At 36.0% G+C, this 16,174-nt stretch overlaps 1 long non-coding RNA gene, 1 other non-coding gene and 1 pseudogene across 2 annotated transcripts; 2 read left to right on the top strand and 1 right to left on the bottom strand.

The window, feature by feature from the left end:
• The first annotated feature begins 4,556 nt into the window (after window positions 1-4,556).
• On the top strand, window positions 4,557-11,480 carry LOC149575448 (uncharacterized; annotated as a pseudogene).
• TRNAR-UCG (transfer RNA arginine (anticodon UCG)) lies at window positions 7,346-7,419 on the bottom strand. Its single transcript has one exon. It is a non-coding gene; the product is annotated as a tRNA-Arg (tRNA).
• A 1,966-nt stretch (window positions 11,481-13,446) lies between the features above and the next one.
• Window positions 13,447-14,502, top strand: LOC149575447 (uncharacterized). Its single transcript, XR_016359683.1, has 3 exons — window positions 13,447-13,564; window positions 14,220-14,304; window positions 14,406-14,502. It is a non-coding gene; the product is annotated as an uncharacterized LOC149575447 (long non-coding RNA).
• The last annotated feature ends 1,672 nt before the right edge of the window (window positions 14,503-16,174 follow it).

Below are 16,174 nucleotides of genomic sequence, written 5' to 3'. Positions count from 1 at the left end.
AAAATCCCTTAACAAATCTCCTATAAAATTTGTAGAGACCAAAGAAACCCTTAAGTTGTGTAAGGTTCGTAGGAGTAGGCCAATCAACAATAGCTCTAATCTTTTCGAGATCTACCCAAACTCCATCTACATTGATGATATGCCCAAAGTATAGTAGCTCAGTCAACCCAAACTCACACTTAGATTCCTTGGCATATAGTGACTCTTTGTCCAAAATGGACAACACCATCTCAAGATGTTGTAAATGCTCCTCCCAAGTCTTACCAAGGACTAAAATGTCATCAAAGAAAATCATAATAAATCTCCTAAGCTACCCCTTGAATACCTAATTCATGCAACTCTAGAATGTAGCAGGGGCATTGGTTAGCCCAAATGGCATAACCAAAAACTCTGTAAGAATTTGTCTTAGGAAAAATTCACCCAAGGTCAAGGAACTCAAGCACAAGCACAACAGTAGACCAAAAGAGTATGATTAGAGTATCGATATATATTCAATTCAATGTGAAAGTCACTAGGAGTGCCTATACATAAAGGCCTCTGGAATGCTTCTAGAATGCCTAGGAGTTAGCAACATGATAAGTCATACAATTAGGCACATGTCCACCTAAAGTGGATTATCCTCTATAAGCACAGGAGTAAGTGTGATGATGACAGGATAAGCCTACAAATGTGTAGCATGAAAAATAATGTTGTAGACACCATGTGCTAAAATGGGAGTGCTAATAACTATGTTGTCAACATGACAACTCAGTTAATTATGCAAACTCCAGTGTTGTAGACACCATGTGCTGAATTAATGTTGCTTACTCCAGTGTTAACATGACAATTCATAAGAGTACACAAACTCCTAAGTATCTCACCTAAGAAATAATAAAATAATGCATTAACCTAAGTAAACTTAAGTAAAGTGTAATAAGTAAATACTTATTTACACCAAAAAACTTGAAGTGGCCATAGTGACACTAAAAAGTTATCTTCTCAATGTCCTCCCCCCTCATCCTAATTTGATGATACCCTGATCGTAAATCAATCTTCGTAAAAAAGCATTCACCATGCAATTCATTAATCAACTCATCTATCTGTGGGGTGGGATATATGTTCTTAATGGTCTTCTTATTTAATGCCCTATAATCGATGCACATGTGCATCGTCTCATCCTTCTTCTTTATCAACACTTCTGCTAAAGCAAAGGGGCTCTTATTAGGCCTGATATGCCCCATCTCTAACAACTCCTTAATTGCCTTCTCTATCTCATATAATCACTATCATCTCTATCACCTTAATTGTAATCACATGAAGGATGATCAGTTGATTCATCACGTTTTGATTCATCACACTTTTGCTAAAGCAAAGGGGCTCTTATTAGGCCTGATATCCCCATCTCTATCATCTTAATTGTCTATATGCCTCAAAAGGAGTCTTACCATCTAAGGCACTATGAGGAGACCTATTAAGTATGTGATTGGCACTACATATTGCTTCAACTTCAAGTATTGGATCAAGAGACTTGGCTTGTATCATCTAACTTGCCATGGACTTAAGAGTTTGTATACTTAGTGATGCAACATCTATCTTGTGTGGACTGAATGCTGGTGGATTTTGAAGATCAATGCCCTCAAGTTTACAAAAATCATTAAGTCTTGTTTTCACATATCTACTTTCATTGTCCATCTGAAGAACTTTGATGGCTTTCCTTGATTGTTGTTCAACATGACTCTTGAAGGCCTGAAGCTTATCAACTACTTAATTCTTATGATGAAGAAGGTAGACCCAAGTGTAGTATGAAAAGTCATCAATGAAAGTAAGGATATAGCGACCCTAATTGACTGATGTCATAGCAAAAGGACTTGCTAGTACCATGTAAACTAATTAAAGAACAACTGGTGCTCTTGAAGACTTTCCTTTATCAAACTTCTCCTCTAGATGCATATCCACAAAACATGATGAACATTCACCCTTAGAAAAGTTGATTATTGGTAGAACTTTGATCATGTTATTTGAGCAAAGTTGTTGAAGATAGTGGAAGGCAAGATTACCATACTGCTCATGCCATAATTTGGTTTGTGAATGAGATTGAGTTAACAAGGCATGTGAAGGAGACTTAGGCACAAAGTGGGAAAAAGAATAAAGCCTTTTGTGACGATTAACTTTACCCACTGCAACCAATGAATCATCTTTGATATTACACACCATTATTAAATCTGGAAGGAACTCAACTTTGTTTCCATCTCCAAGGTGAGTGATTGGGTAAATTGAGAGGAGATTAACGCTAAGGTTTGGAACATAGAGAACGTCTTTGAATTCCCTAATTTCCATCTCCACATGTCCTTTCCCTTTAACTTCCATTTTTGTATCATCTCCTACAAAGATGTGCGGTACCTATGACTACTTCAATGAAAAAAAAGTCTCCCTTTGAAGAACCCATATGATATGAGGCACCTGAGTCAAGAATCCATTCTGATGAAGAACTTGAACTAGCCATAAGTGCTTTCCCTTTTACCTTTGAAGTGGTTGGAGTTGAATCCTTACAAGCATTTGGCACATTGATTTTGTTCTTCTTGAGTAATTTTTCTAACTCATCGATTCTCTTAGTCTTGCAATGATGCTAATCATGATTTGGTTTCTTGCAATATGAACAAAAAAGTTTTTCCTTCTTATCATTGTTTCCCTTCTTGTTTGAAGAAGAATTGCCTTGTTGTGAGGAGGTAGATTGTTGTGTCTTTTATTGTGATTTTTGCTTCTACTGCTTCTTTTTTTTGTTGGTAGAACTTTTACCTTGTTGGTTTGATTGTTTCTCATTGATAGCCACCAATGCTTTGGTCTTTGATGATGTAAGAATTCCCATATCTATCAACTTGGATTGTCCAAAAATCAACATTTCTACAAATGCATCAAATGTAGGCTTTTGGAAAGCACTTCCCATTGTCAACCTATGAATGTTGTAACTCAAAACAAAGGAAGCATACTCTAAAGGTAGCGTCTTCAAAATGTGATGAATCAACTGATCATCCTTCATGTGATTACAACAATCTTTAAGGAGTGCTCTCAACTCATTGGCTTTGTTGATATAATCTTGAATTGTGTCAAAAAAATTAGGATCCAAGAGAAGTAGATCATCCTCAATTTGGTATCCCTTTTCATCATCCACCTTACCATTAATGATTCAAGTTTGTCCCAAGCACTCTTGGCTTCCTTAAATTTGTTAATGTGAAAGAAAAAATCTCTATGTACACAAATCCTGATAATTCCTCAAGCCTGATTGTCTTTAATTTTCCAGTCAACTAGTGTTGTAGCATCTGTGGGTTTTGTGATTGTACCATCAACATAAAGATTTAAACCTTTTTCCATTAATCTACTCCATACAATATATTTCCATGTAGAATAGTTGTGTGAAGTTAGAAGTGGAGCTTTAGGTGATCCCATGATGCAGAAAATGAAAAAGAGCACAAAAGAGAGACACAAGAACACAAGAGACACCCCCTTATTCACTTAATTAAAAGACCGCCCCCCAAAAAAAGATGCTTTTGGCACTTTGTATGTAGTGTGTGTACAATAGGCCACTTGTCAAAATGTACAAAGTGGACTTTTGATTTTTCTATTTACAACTGCCTTTTAAGGCTCAAATCTATCACTAAGTACTATAGCTCAGATGTACAACAATTTTGAAAAGTAATCAAGGCAATACAATGCAAAAAATGTCCTAAGTTTGAAAGGGATATTTTTGTCCATGGAACCCTATAATATGATTGTAGATCTAGAAAGTAGACAAAAAATTAAGCACTTTCACAAAAAATAGAACTTTTTTTTGAGTCTAGATGAGCCCATACAAAGCGTTTGACGTTGCAAAATGTAGGATTAGATAGGTATAGTCACCAAAAAATGTAATTTTTGACAAATTTTGCACCAAAACTATAAAATAATAGCACCACTAAATATTTCAAGAAATTCTACCCAAAATTTTAAAAAAATTGCACCTAATTTGGAGTCTGGATGACTGAGTTATGGGCTCCCAAAGTTGGATTGTCAAATCAAAACTAAATCTAGAGAGGGATCTGGGTAGCAAACTACGAGGTTAAATTTGACAATCAAATGACCATAGTAGCAATTCAAAAGTGCTTGGGAATGATGGTCAGATGGACATCAAATTTAACATAGGGAAATGCTGACATAAGCAAAAACTCTGCCCCAGAATGATGTCACTACTGATGTCACTATATGGATGGACATGTGTCAGGCCTGCGTGAGCGTACGGTCGTATAGACAGTGATGTGTCACTAACTTTTCAAAGGTATGAAGCAACTGACATGTCGACAAGTCAACCTATGACATGGCAGAGGGTGACGTGTATAGTGTGTCCACGTGTCTATTTATACTATTGTTTGTGTGTCTAGCTAGAAAAGGTTGAGCTGGCACCTACATAGAGGTCAGGTGGATTACTAACGTGGTGCTTCATGCAGATGTGGCACGGTCTGCATGGCTATGTAGCTCTGATGTTTCCATTAAAAAATTAGCAACCAAAAACAAAGTGTAATGTTGGCGATGTCAGAGATCGGAGCATGGCACTGACAAGTCTGAAATGGTTGTCGGGAGGTTTCAGAGTGTGGCCAGCGTCAAGTTGGAAAGTAGAAAGCAACACTGAAGAAAATGATTAAGTCACTGGTAAGTGGGAATAAAAATCATTGGTAAGTGGGAATAAAAATCCCACATGCAATGTGGAAGCGCACTCCAAAATGTATAAAAGAGAAGTCCTAAGAGGTTAAAAACAAGGAAGCCCCTGGGAGTTGTAGTGTGATCACCACTTGAGTGCTCATTGGTATTGAATGAATACCCAGATTTATGTGTAAACCTACTAGTAGGAGATACTTTCCAGGAAGTGCCACCAATAAAAGGAATATTCTCTATAGGTCAGAATAGAATATTCTGTGTAGGGCCAAGGTATCACTACCTATTGCTTGTACAAAAAAAAATTCTCTGCAAACCTGAAGGGCAAATTTTTTTTTGAAAATTTCCACGAAAAAGCAGATGAAAAATGTAGAGAAAAATAAATTCAATCTAAAAATAAAATTGTAGATCTAAATAATGATCATACCAAAGTTGCAAATTGGGCCTTTGGGTGCCAGTTTGCCAAAAAAAATTGCCCCAAAATTGACTTTGGCCTAGCATAGAAAAATTTATAGTCGATTTTCACCAAATTGATGTTCTAGATGCAATGGCGAGGTCCGCTTTGGCTCTAGATGCTTCCAATGACTACAATACTCTAGATCTGGGTCAAGGTGTTGAAGCAAAAATGGTCTCAAATGGCTATGTGAAGAGAAATTCTCCAAGGTTTGATACCATGTAAAAATTTATCTTAGGGAAAATTCACCCAAGATCAAGGAACTCAAGCACAAGCACAATAGTAGATCAAAAGAGTATGATTAGAATATCGATATGTATTCAATTCAATGTGAAAGTACACTAGGAGTGCTTGTATATAAAGGCCTCTACAATTCTTCTAGAATGCTTAGGAGTTAGCAACATGATAAGTCATACAACCAGGCACATGTCCACCTAAAGTGGATTATCATCCATTAAGCACAGGAGTAAGTGTGGTGATGAGAGGATAAGCCTACAAAGGTGTAGCGAAAAAACTAATGTTGTGGACACCATGTGCTAAAATAGGAGTGCTAATAACTATGTTGTCAACATGACAACTTAGTTAATTATTAAAACTCTAGTGTTGTAGACACCATATGTTGAATTAGAGTTGCTTACTCCAGAGTTGTCAACATGACAACACATAAGAGTATGCAAACTCCTAAGTGTCTCATCTAAGAAATAATAAAATAATGCATTAACCTAAGTAAACTTAAGTAAGGTGTAATAAGTAAATACTTATTTACATCAAAAAACTCGAAGTGGCCATAGTGACACTAAAAAGTTATCTTCTCAATGTCCTCCCCCCTCATCCTAATTTGATGATACCCTGATCGTAAATCAATCTTCGTAAAAAAGAATTCACCATGCAATTCATTAATCAAATCATCTATCTGTGGGGTGGGATATATGTTCTTAATGGTCTTCTTATTTAATGCCCTATAATCGATGCACATGTGCATCGTCTCATCCTTCTTCTTTATCAACACTTCTACTAAAGCAAAGGGGCTCTTATTAGGCCTGATATGCCCCATCTCTAACAACTCCTTAATTGCCTTCTCTATCTCATCCTTGTGTTTCTTAAGATGACGATACAGAGTAATCATAACTGGTTTGGTTCCCTCCTCGAGCTCAATAACATGCTTTATCCCCCTATTAGGAGGAACTCCATGCAGAATCTCACCAAATACCTTAGTGTGCCTATCAAGTATCTCCTGGACATCTGGTGGATGACTCTTCACTTGTAGCTCTCATGAAGCTAGCATAGTGAAACATTCTGCTACTCACTCTATGTCATTATGCCGAAAAAGTCTTTGCATTCTCCTCAAGGAGATTACTCTGCAGCTCCCATCTAAAAGTCCTCTAAGTACAATAGTTATGCCCCCATGCTGGAACCTCATCTCTAATTTTGCTAGGTTGAGTGTAAACTCAACTAGCGAGGCCATCACTAATACATTAGGGGTCAATTTGCGACAGCAAGAAAAGGTAATGTGGTTTTGGCTTTTTTTTTTCAATTTTAGCCCAATGCTATCGCAATTGCGACGGTAGGCGTTGCAATTGTGAGGCCAGCGGGATATAAGAGAAAAAAAAAAATCCAAAAACCCTCATTTGAATGAAATCACGTGACACAGGGTTCTTCTGAAAGGAAAGGCGCGTGCGTAGGAGATCACTTCAGCAGCATTGAGAGGGGCATTGAGGCAAACTTGAGGCATTCAGAGGGTTGGGCAGAGACGCACATCGGCAAGGTGTAAGACAAATAAACCCATTACTCCTTTGTTCTCCATGTTTTTCAGGATCAAAAGCATGCCCATTCATTTCAGTGTCCAAATGTTTGAGCTCCTTCAAGTCTTTTAACGACTGCAGAGCAAAAGAGGCAAACAAGAGGCCTTTTAGTAGACATTTAGGGTAAACAATTGTTCTATTAAGATATGGCATATATCTATGAATATGTACAGATGAGAAAACATCAATATGCATTTCACTATCACTACCTTTGCATATATGGTAACATAAACATTTTAAAACAATCCTCTAGCCATTTAGAAAACTAGTTGCAAAAGATAAGGAAAGAGCCATATTGATAGTGTCACCTAAGACCATGCTACAAGAAGAGCTTTAAAGTCACAAAAAGCATAGTAGTACTCGCATTTTGCAGAAAACTTTGAGAAACATGTCAAAAATGAAATGATAAAATTCATTTTGACAAACTCAACCACAGTGGGAGTCGAACCCACAACCTTTTGATCCGAAGTGAAACACGCTAATCCACTGCGCTATGCGGCCCTGTGATGATTGTTGTGGCCAAATTAAGTTTTTGTTACATTTTATGTTGACTATCATTTCAATGCCTATTATAATTCTATGGGACACAATTTCTCTCAACATTTTGTAGGTATATAATGAAGCTTATATAACTACTTCTCTTCAAATAATTGTGAAAAATGAAACATCAAATTCATTCCTAAGGCTGAAAATATAGAGATTAGAAGTTGGTGACCAATAATTCTCTTTAAGATGGAGGACACATTTTTGGTTACTTAGATAATGGGAATTTTACTTTGTTGGTAATTTGAGAATCTTGGAAAACCTTAGAGATCATTAAATTCCTCCATCTTAAACACTTTTTGATTAAACAAACTAGCCCCAAATTAGTATATTTCTCAATTTATAAGCACAAAATATCTATGGTAGTAGGAATACACCTGAATTAGAAAGCAACTTATAGGCAAACAAATTTTAATTCCCATGAACAGGAGAGCAATCTAAATGCCAACAAATTACAGTTCTTCCACTGCTTTTATTTCAACAATCCATGCGGTTGCACCATAATTGGATGCTTATCTTACAATGATAGAAGATGTTGCTCCCTTATGTTTTAACTTTTCATGATCACCCCCTAGTGGACGTCATGGTGGGCGAATGTGTTTGCACTGTGAGGAATTATCAACATATTTTGCATTCACACTCTTCATTTCAGATACTTCAACCTTGGTACACATAGAGAAGAAAGAGGCCATAAAACTAGTTCTTAATGAATCCTTTGTTTTCCTCACATAAGCAATTGGGGCTGGTGAGCTTTTGTTGTGTTTGGCGAGAGGCTCTTGCCAATGAGCTCTAAGCATTCTTCTACATGTCTTTTGCACATCCTTCTCCAGTAACATCACAAGACATTAACATTCAGTAACATCAGGTTCCAGTTTAAACGTCATAAGACATTATGGTCTTGACAACAATATGGCAATCTACATTTGACCAAAGAAAATTGCAAAATATCAACCTTTATGAGATAAATTCATTTTGGTAATTGTATTCTGGTTCACTAGGCTCAAGCTATTTGCAATTTATCTTCCCATGTCCTAAAGATGGTCATGCATTCTCATTATAACTGTTAATGTTCCTCATGAATGCCCTTTCATTTCTTGAACAAGACACTTGTTTTTAAGTGTTTCCATTGCATGCCGAGAGCTCCATGCTGATGCCTCCCATACTTCCATGGCAATGTGCTTGGATTTTTCAACAAAAAGACATGCTAAATCCATGAAAATCTGTTGTTCCTCATAGTCCAATGCATCAAAGCTTATTTTATTTTGCATAGCCTTGGGTGGTAAGATCTCACTCTCGAAGCCCATTATGGTAGGATGGTAGCAACAGATTTACGACTCTATATTAAAAATTTGGTATGCAAGTTGGAAAATTGTTACAAGTATCCCATTACATGAGATCAAGATTCAAGTTTAAACGTTCATATAATGAATAAAATTCAAAAATCCTTGCTCAATATTCATTAATTCAAGTATAAAAGTAATAATAGAACATTATTTTCATTGGAAATGAAAGGCCCTAAGTCCACAAAATGGCCAGTAATAAAAAGTACATTTGGTTGCATGTATCTTACATAGAAATGCAGTGGTATTATATATCTGGCATAGTTATAAAAGTATGGCCCTCATTGCGAAGGTCTATAGTATCTACCATAGTTGGAAAAATCGCCAAAGGCAAAAACTCGCCAAGCCCCCCAAAAGTTTAATTGGGAAAAACTCGGCGATTTAAAAAAAAAACTCGAGAAAACTCGGGAACTTAAAAAAATCGCTGAAATTTAATTAAAAATACATTTATTTTGCAAAATTTAATGAGAAGATGCATCTAATAAGTTAATTAAAGAGAATACAAAAGAAACAAGCAGAGTTTAGATATATATAAATGCACAGTGCGTACAAAATTGCATTCTCATGCGGAATGCTCATGGTAGGAAGCAAAATAGTAAATAGTTCTTGGCATCAAACAATGCTGCTGAGTTTTTTTAAAAAAATTGCCGAGTAATCGGCGAGTTTTTTCCCAACAGCCGAGTTTTTATTCCTGCGAGTTTTTCTAGGATTTACTTGCCCAGCTTAAATACTTGGTGAGTGTTTAAAACTCGCTGAGTAATCTGCGAGTTTTCCATCTATGGTTGAGGCATCCTCATTTTCAGCCTTACATTGCTAAAGGTAGGACACATTTTGGCCTTGTTCACTGTCCGACCCTAGATAGGGTCTTGAGGGGTGGATACCATCTTGAACAGGAAAATATAGATGAAAGAAACAACAGTTGTGATAGAGAAGGTTCTAGTAATAGTGATCTAACTTGTCCAGTAAGGCCCCCTCGTGATTATGTGAATGCTAGAGATAGTGCATTGCAGGATAGCCTTTCGCATAACATTGGAAGTGAAGGTACATGGTCATACACAGGAAAGGAATTACCAAAATCTTCCAAGCAGGTTTTTTAAAATAAATATTCAGCTGTGCAGGAACCAGAGGAATCAAATTTGTGTTCAGAGGATGTTCCATTGGATAGGCATTGTGGCCATAGCTTTCTTGTAGAAAATCCAAAACGTCTTGTAGATAGAAATAAAGAAGTAAAGCACCCCATGGTTCATAAGAAAAGCTCTCCTGCAAATGCAACAAAGTGACTTGCAAAAGAGATTGTTGGAGTGGGAAGCCCTCAGACCCCTGATCGAGTTTTTCCCACTCCCAGAGTAAAAACAGATTCTGTAAAGAAGGCACATCTTACTCAAGGCAGGCAGTCTGTAAGTTCCAAATTCTTATTATTTCTACAATTTTCTTTTGTTATCTTAACTGTAATGTTAACTTGAGTCATAAATTTGACAGCTACCCTATGGAGAACCTTCACCACGAGTTGTCTTGACACCAAAATTGGATGGTAAATATTCACACACAAAACAATCTCAATGTCCATCTTGTGTACCAGGTTCAACTCCAGGTATTTCTAGTCGTAGGGCCTCCCTACCCCTACCAACAAAGCCATCAGTTTCACGGCCTACATTCATTACTAACAGTCCTCAGAATGGAACACCTAAAGTAAAAGTTGTTAACAATGAATCTGTAACACCTAGGCCACAAAAATCTTCTTTAACTTCACGCTCATCAGCATCTTCATTTGGAAGAATTGAAGCACTCATTGAGAGATCAAACCTTACTCCAGAAGATGCAACTACTAAGTCACCTTATGTTTCTAAAGCTGCCACTTTGTGGTATTCTGTCGAAAAAAAATATTTAGGGCTTCAAGCTATGCAGTCTCCTGATGTATCAGTTAATGCACCCAGACTTGATCGAATTGCAGAGTTCTCCATAGCCCCTTTTGAAAATTTGCTACCCACTGCAAAACAGTGTGTTAAGGGTACTCGTTTAGAAATTCCTAGAGAAGAAATTTTTCATTTGAGAGCAGAGAGTAGCCCATATGGATTGCGTTTAGAAAGGTCCACCTCATCAAGCTCAGGTTCAGATAGGGATGATGTAAACTGTGATAGAACACAGGAGAAGTGCACGATCCAAATCAATGCAAAAGCTCTTGCTTCTATTCACGTGAAACTAGCCTTGAATGATGTTATTCATGTAATTAGACACAATGCTTTTTGAGTTGGTACAGATCAAGCTGAGTCAGAGAGAGGAACTGTGAGCAGCTTGCTGCAAGGAAGAACAGATGTGAATTCATTTTTAGATGCAGACAATAATGATCTAGATGTCCTGTCAGTTCCCATGGGGACAACTGTTACTGGCCATCATATTGCAGATTAGCACCTTAAGAAAACCTCAACCTCCAACAGAGATTCTGATTATTCTCAAAAACGAGTAAAAGGAGGAATAGATCTTAAATCATATCAACAAAGAGCAGAAGCTCTTGAAGGCTTGCTAGAGCTTAGTGCACAATTACTCCAACAGCAGAGACTAGAAGAACTTGGCATAGTTTTGAGGCCTTTTGGACGTGGTAAAGTCTCCCCAAGAGAAACAACCATTTGGTTGACAAAAAGCCTGAAAGGAGCAATGAGTGATGTTCACTACATGGGTTGAGAAATATAGATATTTCAACATGGCACTTGTTTATATATGTTTTGTATCTAGTTTTCTGATGTGTAAATATTACTTGGCCCTCAATTTGGCTCCAAGTGGAACATTTCCTCTTTATATCCAACTTACACTGTCTCATCTATAGCATCTTTTTGCAGATAGATGGATGATGTCTGTTTGTCCATATAGGATCTAATTTTTGGGTAGTCGCTGATAGTGTTGCTATATGCTTTTCGATCGATGGTTGGTCTGACCGCTTTCTTTAACTATGGGTTTGCTTGATGGCAGCAACCCAATTGTTGAGAAAATTTGGGGGTAACCTAGTCGCTTCTTTTTTCAAGGTGATCTAAGTTGGTTATTGCTTTAGTTCACCCTGAGGAATGTTGGTAGGAGGCACAACAACCCTGCATTGTCCTATGGATGATTCTCTTGTTGAGTTTGTATGGTTGCAACGAGTTTTATAATATAGCAAGTTTACAATTTTGTCTTGAGCTGCATGGTTATATATTTGCAATATCATTTTTTTCTACAAGAGTAACAAAGATGCCAAAAGAATTGAAGTCAAATTCCTGAGTTGTGTGCCATAACCATAATACAGTGCAGTTTTTGGAAGGGAATACAGGTTCACAGTATCATATTCTGTGTAATGGAATAAAATGCAACATATTCTTTTGGAAACAGTGGTCAATTTGCAATAGACCAGACTGCAAGTGCATTGTTATATCATGTAATTCCAATCAAAATTTTAATAGTCTAGCACATTGATAAAGTTAATTGTAATAGGCCAGCTCATTTCAAGAGTTAATTGTAATTCTCTCTTTTAAAAAGAGCCTGTAACATTATTGATCATGGCATTATATTTTATGTAAACGAAAGTTTGCAGTGGTTTCCTACTATCTACCATAGTAGTAAAAATCTTCTTAGTAAAAAAAAGGAAAACCAAAAGATTCAAAAATTATCAAACTATCACGAATCAATCAAGAAAAAATCATATTTTCAACACACGTAAAATAAAGATGAAAAAATTAACAAAACATGGTTTTATAGAATAGAGATACAAAAATAAAATAAAATGAAAGCTTATTCCATAAACTATGAGATAATTTTTTTCTTATTTATGTTCATATTGTATTTGATTAAATTGTATTGCACAATACATACTACACACTGCATAAATGATAACTAATTGTTGATAGTTTTCAATTACAATTTCCTTTGTATGAAGTCAACCTAAAAACTAAGTACAAAGTTGCAAAAAATTCTATGTTCCTTTAGAGTCTTGGGAAGGGTGGGACCTAGGATCTTGATTTGGGGATGGTGGTTAGCAAGGGTTGATTTGGGGACAATCGTTGGCACAGGTTTAGGGATGGAGCACCTAAAAGGGTCAAGAGGCAATGTCCCTTATAGGGATTTGGGGTTAGTACCCTCAGCAAGATTGACATGCAACATCCCTTTTGTAATACAAGCAACATCACACTACCATTTTTCACAGTGATAGGATGAAAATTGATTGTAAATCAGAGTAGATACAATTCAGACATGTCCTTCACAATTACATAATCATGAATATTGGCAATTAGTGATTAATCAAAAAATCACATTTTTTGGCTTCATCAACACATTCCTCGTAGCATCATATGAAGTTCCTTACATAGTTGGAAAATGTGGGCTTAGCAAAAACTTTGGTAAATTAAAAATTGCTCAAGTTTATTTAAAAACAACTTTCTGTTATACATAACAATTTTTCTGCTATCCAAGATTTTACTTGATGTTGTTTCTAGAAGAGATTGTATATGTTTTTTGAATCACAATGTTTCAGATCTCACTCTATGAAAATCATATGGGATCTAGTTATGATCCTCTATATTCATATTAGAGGCTTTGATGTTGAAATTGGCTTAGCAAATAATCATGACGATGACCATAGGGTCTCTTGATAATTTGTTTGGTGACTAATCTATTTATGTTAAAGCAGGATGTATTAGCATTGACTGTAGCAGAAAAACAAGTTACACAGATGAAAACTTGCATTGTTGCACTTACAGCTGACATTTGACACTTGGAGTTGATATGCACGTTTCTTTGAGGTGGGTGATAACAAAGAGCTCATCAATTTTCACTGTGTTATCTTTTGGCTACAAGTCTACACCATTCTTCACTGTTTTTTATTTATACCTAATACAATTTTATTTTTCAAAACGTTTACCACTACCACATTTTTTGACAGTTGGCTTCTTTGTATTAACGCCTATAAGGAGCCATTGGATATTGGAAGATAAAGGTTATAAATCTCAGGTAGTTTGTCTGCGAGATTTCTTTTGGATTTGGCTGTGTTACATGAAATGCTGAAGTAAGATGCACTGATTTCAACCCATTCTGATTGATTTGTACAGATTCTTATAACCAGTTCCATATATTTAATTACATTTAGACACTATCTTTTAATGCTTTATTTTAGTGTGCTACATATTCTATTTCATATTTGTGATATATGATGAAAGTATTATAACATATGGAGGAACAACCCATGAGTGGCGTGGCCAGTTGAAATGGTTTTAGTTTCAATTTTACACCATTTGATACAAATAATCAGCTTACCAATCGACCCCTAGGTTCATTCCATTTGCAGTAAAATCTTCATTACATAGAAAATGTTCACAAAATCTATGTCAATGCTCACACATCTTCTTGGACTTACGCAAATCTATGTCAATCCTCACACATTTTCTTGGACTTACGCAGGAACTATGCTGCCCTGCAGCTCTTGTTAAATATGTTATCAACTTGACTTTTCTATTAAAGGCTCTCATGCTGAATTGAAAGCCAGGTAAAGAAAAAGATATTATACACTATTTTGTTGGTACCCTGTGCAACACAACAAACTTGTTCTTACTATAAGAAATTTTCTTTTCTTTTGTTTTATTGCAGATCTTCTGCTTGCACGGAGGTCTCTCCCCATCATTGGACACACTTGATAACATTTGAGCTTTGGATCGCATACAGGAAGTGCATCTATACACATAAGTATAAACTTCTTCTTTTCCCGCAACACATATAACAACACTTTTAAGTGCTTGCAAGGTATATACTTATGAATAAATATTACATCCTGATTTAAATGTATGAAAACAATTTTCATTCCTTTTAAGCTTCATTCATCTTGAGGTGCAATTCACAAACTCAAGAATAGTGGCTTTTGTTCTTTAGGATACCTTTAGGGGAAGAGTATGTGAATGCCCCCTCATGTCTGGAGTCCAGTTTAGAGGAGATGGCTATTTACACTGCTAAGGTTTGTTGAATCTAATTCTGAATATCATTGCTTGCTATTTTTGAATCTAATCTAATGTATATTTTAACTAGACTTGTACCTTATATGTTTTGAAATTTTTGTTAGGCCTTGTAGTTTGTATAATTTGATTGCTGGAGAGCTTCTATAGCTAAGCAAGAAGGTCGTTGCACGAGTTATAGCCGCGCGCTCGAATATGAAATTTTAAAAAAAAAAATTCTAATGTATATTTTAACTAGACTTTTAGCTTATATGTTTTGAAATTGCTTTTAGTGGCTTAATGTTGTAAGGTCTCTTGAAATAAGACCTTCAGGCGGTTGGTCAAAGTTTTACAAATAATCTTAGGAATAAAGTCAAAGAAAGTATTTTTAAAATATTAAAGTATTTAGCTAGGTCTAAGAAGATTTGTGTACTTTTGACAGTTTTGCTTAGTTTGTGAAAGTTGTAGACCGAAGTTTTCATAGCCCGATTTTTGCTTCCTGCAAAGAACGATCATGTCAGATAATATAAGTGAAGAACAAAACAAGGAGACAATCGCTAGATTGTGGTCTAACTTGAAAAGAAAAGGTGATGGAAAATGTTATTGTCCTTGCAATATTTGTAAGGGCTTAAACCGTAGAAGACTGCTAATCAAAACAGTTAAGAGACATTGTAGGGAGAATGGTCACATTGAAGGGGGGCATGACTATCATCCACTGGTAAGTCGTTCATTATATCATTTTAACAATTTATATACATATGAAATCACTTGATGATGAGTTGATGATCATGGTTTATTTATGTTAATCAATTTTATATAGGTTGATCTTCCTAGAGAAGTACATGATATGAACCACAACAATTCAAAGAATATGGTTTTCGAAGTGGAGGAACATGGAGGTGAAAATATCCAAGGTGAAGATAATGATCCCATGGAAGATGACGATCATGCGCCATAAAACACAATTGAAGAGGATGGTATAAATACATTGATCCATGACACATCTAGTCCAAGCATATCTGATCATGATGATGATGATAGCCTCGATGTACCTCTACTTCAGAAGGCATACGAGCCCCTATACAAAGACTCCCAAACAACTCTTCTCTCTGCTGTATTGTTGTTGTTGAACTTGAAGGTTATGAATGGTTTATCCAACATAACAATGTCACGTATGTTAAGGTATGTCATATATGTCTTTATATTTAACAAAGGTGAATAATGTACCACTAATATTGTTTATATTAACAACTTATATTTTTTGCTGTAGATTGATAGGCGATTTTCTATTACCATCATCAAATATTCTACCTCGCTCATATCGAGAATTAACTGTTGTTATGAAAGATATTGGAATGGAGTATGAAGCAATACATGCTTGTCCCAATGATCATATTATATATTATAAAGAACATGAATTTGCAACACAAT

Source organism: Cupressus sempervirens, chromosome 2 (assembly GCF_028749045.1).
Source record: "Cupressus sempervirens isolate cs-2001-9-10 chromosome 2, ASM2874904v1, whole genome shotgun sequence".
In the NCBI taxonomy this organism is placed as follows: domain Eukaryota; kingdom Viridiplantae; phylum Streptophyta; class Pinopsida; order Cupressales; family Cupressaceae; genus Cupressus; species Cupressus sempervirens.
The sequence above is the reverse complement of the archived record's forward strand: the minus strand, read 5'-3'. Positions and strand labels throughout refer to the sequence as shown.